The following is a 5,809-nucleotide window of genomic DNA, read 5'->3' as shown; positions in this document are numbered from 1 at the left end:
TTATTGTCCCGAAGTTATTTAATCAAGTAAGTCATTTGGAGCATGCATAATCTATTTTCATGATCAAATTGAACATATTGAACCTGAAATTGCTGTCCACCCTGCTATTATGGGGTAACATCCCGTATAACAGGGGTGGCCAAATTCGGTCCTGTAGAGCCACTATCCAGCCTGTTTTCCATGTATCTCTCCACTAACACACCTGATTCATGATCAGGATCGTTATCAAGCTTCTGCAAAGCTTGCTTATGAGCTAATCATTAGATTCAGCTGCGCTGAAGGAGGGAGACATGGAAAACAGGCTGGATGGGGGCTCTCGAGGACCGAACTTGCCCTATAGAAACCCTATCATGTTTTTAGTATCATTATTATTATCATTTTGTATTCTTTCAAAGGCTGTCGAAACAGTGACTTGTTGTACGCATTTAAACTGATGTTTTGCAATTTGAATCATATTATGTAAGTGGATGCTGTCAGCATGTCCACTCTGCCATAGTGCAATATCAATTGATAAACAAACCTTAGAGAAATTAGAATATATTGTTAAACAGGACAGTCAGCTTAATTTCTAATTGAAACATGTCGCTAAGTGACGGTCCACCATGTGCTTATAAAATTCTAACATTCACCAAAAATGTCTGTCCTGTCATTTGCCCACTCTGTCAGAAAGCTCATATATGATTCATTAAAAAAAATAATAATAATAAAAATGGGGAGCTTGAACATTATGCATAAATATGCAGTCAATCAACCTATCCATCTATCTATCTATCTATCATTTCACATCTTCACTATGAAGGTGGCCCACGTGACAGTGAGCTACTTCCTGCTATTGAACAGGAGGTGCCAGGTTGGATCTGAATAGAGGCGCAGAGGAGCCGCCATGCTGTGCCGCTGTCCGCTTCGTTAACACCTCTGTCTGTCACATGCACAGACACCTCCAGGGGTTCTGCACTTAAAGTAGCACTAAGGAACTTTTCAGCCTTAATAAAAAAAATAAATTATAACTCTTCTGATGAAACATCGACTTAAAACTAGTTGAATGGTACTTTAGGAACACTGCCACACAAAAAACTACAAATGTGCTCACTGCTTTATGGCATATGTCAAAAGCTACCCTAAATGAAAGGACAGTCAAGGAGCAACATGGTCCGGATTTCACCCGCTGGAATGAGATAAAGAAAAGGAAATGTGGTCTTCGTTCAGACATAACAATACCACTATTGTCCATATGGCGTCGCTAGTTTTGCTTTAAAGACCCTGCAAAGGGAATTCAGAGATGTGTCTCTTCTAAATACAGTAGGCTACAGATAAGATGATAGTTGCTGAAAATGTGCCAAGGCTTAAACCTACCTAGTAGGCTACTCAGTTGTGGAGATATTGCACTAAACTCTTTTTCACCATTTCACCAAAGAGGCCCAGAAGTCTGTTAGCTTGCTAGCTTGTTGTTGTTTTTTTTCCTGTGGCGTACTTCAGAAGAGTACAATCACTTGCGAGGGAAAATGGCTAATTGGTCCTAGATTTGAATATTTTTCACTTTTGGGGGGTACTGACTTTTGTTGCTCTCGGTTTAGACATTCATGGACGAGTGTTGAATTTTTTAGGGCGAATATATATTTACACTGCCATGCAATCTGTACACTTTACGACTTTACCTTGAATAAAATTACATTCCTAAGTGTCTCTTGAAAAGCTATAAGAAAATATATTTTTTAATGAGATTACATTTATTTATTTATTTATTTTCGCAAATGGTTTAAACCTCGAAACAGTGTGTGTGTGCAATGCAGTCTCGTCTCTGTTGAATTCAACCCGCAATCTTCGCTGCTTTTAAAACAAATCGTTTGCGTCCCCTGCTGGCCGGTAGTAAAACAGCTGAAGAGAGAAAGTGCGTTATGTTGTGTTTATTGTGCTATTAAACGCTGCTATGTGGAAATATTTGTAATATTAGTTGGAGAATGTGTGTGCAGCTAAACACGACACCTTGTGTCTTGATGGATTCACACGTCAAATCAGTGGGCAATGAAAATAGAAAGTGCCACCCAGATGGAGTGTGAAAATGAAGTAGATTAAGATATGTAGAGTATAATGTTCCAAAGCAGAAGAACACGGATGTAATCCTTCTATGCGTGGATTAACGTCTTCATTCGGGTTTTCCTTTAATCCCACTGCTCTCTCTGGAAGTGTGAGACATGATGCGCAGTATTTGCAAATACTTTCATGATTGTCTCTCTCCTCTTTTTGTTACATTCTGTCATGTAGCCTGCCTCTGACAGCGGCCACAGTTCCTGAGTAGCAGCAGAGCAGAATGTGTCATTTTGTTTTGTGTTACCGGAAAGCGGAAGTAGGCTATGTTACTGACTGACTGGCAGGTAACTGAAGGTGTGGCATTGTGCTCATTGTATTCAGGCTGAATCAGTGAAACTGGAAGCCTTCAGACACCCGATAGCTGCTGGTGCGGGAAACCTACTTCCTTCTTAGTATTACAGACAAAATAACGTCAAAAGTACTCTTGATCTTATTTGGGGAAATATAGAGAAATCGAGAATCCGATGTGTATACAAATTGCTGACACTGAATTCAAATGCTTTGAAATGAATTGAATTCTTCAGATGTAAAATTCAAGACTTTTAGATTTAAAAAGGTATACAAAAATTGCTATATGCAGAAATTTTCAGAGTAATTAAATAGCTAATGAGCAAGATATTATTTGATATAATTAAAATATAAATTGTGACTGTTTTTCTGTAAATTGCCCTAATGCAAACATCCTAACTCTGAACTGAACAAGTATGTTTTGATGTTCCGTTTTTTGTTTGTTTTTGCCCTCAATTTGAAGTCCTGTCTTATAATAAATATGTAAGGGGGGGTGTTGTGTTTTTTTTTTTTTTTGGTGGAAAATGTGAAAAGGGGGGATTTAGAGGGAAACTGGAAAATAGTTGTTTGGATGTCCTGAATGAGGTGTTGAAGTTAAATAGGCAAAAGGAGGCAAAATAATATTGTAATAATAATAATAATAATAATAATAATAAAGCATTTTTGGTGTAGAATACCATTAAAAACAAGTCATCCTGGATGATGTCCTCGTTAGGTGTTAAAATGCCCCAGTTGTTAGCCTAAGGCCAAACTGAACATGTGTTCAAGTACGACATGGGACTCCACATGGCGACAGAGTGCTTTATCTGGCCCATGGATTTGGACGGTATTAATTTAATGTAATCTTGCTCTCGGTGACCGACAGGTCTGCTTGCAATTTATCTGATACATCCCGTCTCATCCTACAGATGAGAGTAAACAATTTGACATCTGGACCTGGGGAAAATTGGAATGATGTCCAATATCACATATACAAACAACCATTCATTTCTACAGACAATTTTAAGTGTCTTTTATGGCTTGTGGACCATTTTCGGCCCACAGCCTCGCAGCATATGCTTAAAAAAAAAAAACGTTTGACTGGTGACAAGGCACCGCAAACTTTTTTTTTTAGGGGTAATTTATTTTGTAATGCCGAAGAGAACCTACACAAGTATGAAGACAACATGCAAACTCCGCTTGGGAGGGAGATTTCTGCACATAATTTCTACATCCATGAAATGATTGAAATTAAGAGCTTCTTGCAATCAATTAAATGGGGCCTTCTGATTCTGCCCTGTGGCCTACTTACCCTTCGATTGCTTAACCCCCCCCCACCACCCCCCACTCCCTCCTCAGCTTGGCCCGCCCTCCCATGGCCTGATAAATAATTGACAAGCTCTCCTCCCCTCATTGCTGTGTGTCTTTCCATCCTCTTTGTAGTGTCTCTCATTAGGTTTTCCATCCTCCTGACCGCCCACCTCCCTCACTTCCAGCATGTCTAGTTTCCACCTGCTGCCTGCTGAATGTCGACGGCGGTCGGAAGAAGACAAGCAGATGCCCGTAAGACCAAAATCTCTGTCATTCAAATATTATTGTAGCATAAAAAGGCAATATTTATTATTTACTAGAATGCAACATCTCAATGTTCTGTTTTTCATCTTTCGTTTTACACAAACATGACAGTAGTGTAGTTTAGCCATCTTGAATTTCATTATTGTTTTCTTTTGCCAGTTTGCACGTGCGCAGCCATGAGGGCGCTCCTCGTCCTCGTCCTGGCTGCATCAGCCGTGTCCCCCCGGTCTCACAGCAACTGGTGCGAGCCGGGTTGCGACTGTCGCGGGGATCTGAGGCTCGCCATCTGTTCGCGAGCCTTCTTCACCGAGCTGCCCGGCAGAGTCCCGTCCACCACCGAACTGTTGGACCTGTCCCACAACCGCATCGCCGTCATCCCCGAGCGCTCGTTCAACAAGAACCGCAAGCTGCGTGTGCTCCTGTTGCAGAACAACAACATCAGCGTGGTGCAAGATGGCGCCTTCTCACAGCTGGAGTTCCTGCAGAAGCTGGACCTAACCTGGAACCGGATCTCCACTCTTAGCAAGGCTTTCTCAACGGGTTTGGCCTTCCTGCGCGAACTGCAGTTGGCTCACAACTCACTGAGCAGCCTGGACAGCGGCAGCTTCATGCACCTGGACAGCCTGCAGAAGTTGAACCTTAGCAGCAACAACATCCACACCATCCAAGTCAGATCATTCGCCTCAATGAGCAGCTTGCGACACCTGCACCTGGATGGCAACCGGCTGACTTCCCTGAAAAGCGGCATCTTCTCCATGCTGCGCTCGCTGGAGCTCCTCAACTTGGCCGGCAACCGCATCAACGACACACAAGTGGGCATCTTCATACCGCTCACCAGCTTGACCCTCCTCAACCTGGCCAACAACCGTCTGACCAGCATCTACTTCAAGACCTTCCTGAGCATCCACACCTACAGCACCCACATCCTGCTGGAGGGAAACCCGTGGAATTGTGACTGTGACCTGCAGAGAGTTTTCCGGAAGCTGAGGAGCGTCCAGAGACTCTTCCTGGATGATTACTACAACCTGACGTGCAGGGAGCCCGCAATGCTGCGCAACTACCGTCTGAGCCAGGTAGATGCGGAGCTGTGCATTGCCGAGACGGTCACGGTGCTCATCATCACCGTCACTGTGGTCATAACGGTGCTGGCCGCCATGCTGATGGGGGAGAGGAAGAGGAAACGCAAGAAGAGAAGGAAGCACTGGACGCAACAGGGGCAACTGTCAGACGAGTCAGACTACTGACGCCGGCTGTTTTCATTTTTTCTTTATCGTGATACCTTGACTGATGAGTGTCCCAACTAACAGGTTTTTCACTTGATCGATTTTTTTTTCTTTGAGTTGCAAGCCAATATTTTAAATTCAAGCAAGCTTCAATTTGTGCTAATGGTAGCACCTAGCAATAAAGCGCAAGTACTTAGATGAGAATCCACATTGGATGAGTCAAGTCATTAAAGAGACATATGTGTATTGACCTTTTGCACGTGATGTCACAGCCCTCATGGGAACGTCCCCTACGGCAGTGGACCCCAACCTTTTTTTCACCACGGAGCGGTTCATACATGTCCACAACTTTGGCGGACCGGCAACTCAGTGGGTTGGGGGTGGGGGTGTGTGTGTGTGGGGGGGGGGGGGTCCTTGGCTGTTCGTCGGCTGATTAATAAAAGGCTACGACAACATACGCAAGTCCACTACCATAACAAGGGTAACAAAACGCGACGGAGATAATTAGCATCTTGACATGTGTCAAGAGTCCGTCGTAAACAGAGAGAATCTGGTCACTTTTCAAAATAAAATATTTTTAAGCCTCGGCTAATCAATTAACCGGGAGTATAGTAAGTTTTTTTTATTCTTTCAACTGTGCGGCCCGACGCGGCCCG

General features: G+C 43.3%; 1 pseudogene across 1 annotated transcript; it reads left to right on the top strand.

The window, feature by feature from the left end:
- Positions 1-3,772: 3,772 nt before the first annotated feature.
- LOC144054882 (uncharacterized) lies at positions 3,773-5,357 on the top strand (annotated as a pseudogene). The gene is made up of 2 exons (XR_013294731.1): positions 3,773-3,918; positions 4,090-5,357. The product of XR_013294731.1 is annotated as an uncharacterized LOC144054882 (transcript).
- Positions 5,358-5,809: the final 452 nt, after the last annotated feature.

This window comes from Vanacampus margaritifer, chromosome 1 (assembly GCF_051991255.1).
Source record: "Vanacampus margaritifer isolate UIUO_Vmar chromosome 1, RoL_Vmar_1.0, whole genome shotgun sequence".
Lineage (NCBI taxonomy): Eukaryota > Metazoa > Chordata > Actinopteri > Syngnathiformes > Syngnathidae > Vanacampus > Vanacampus margaritifer.
This window is presented reverse-complemented; position numbering and strand designations above follow the sequence as displayed.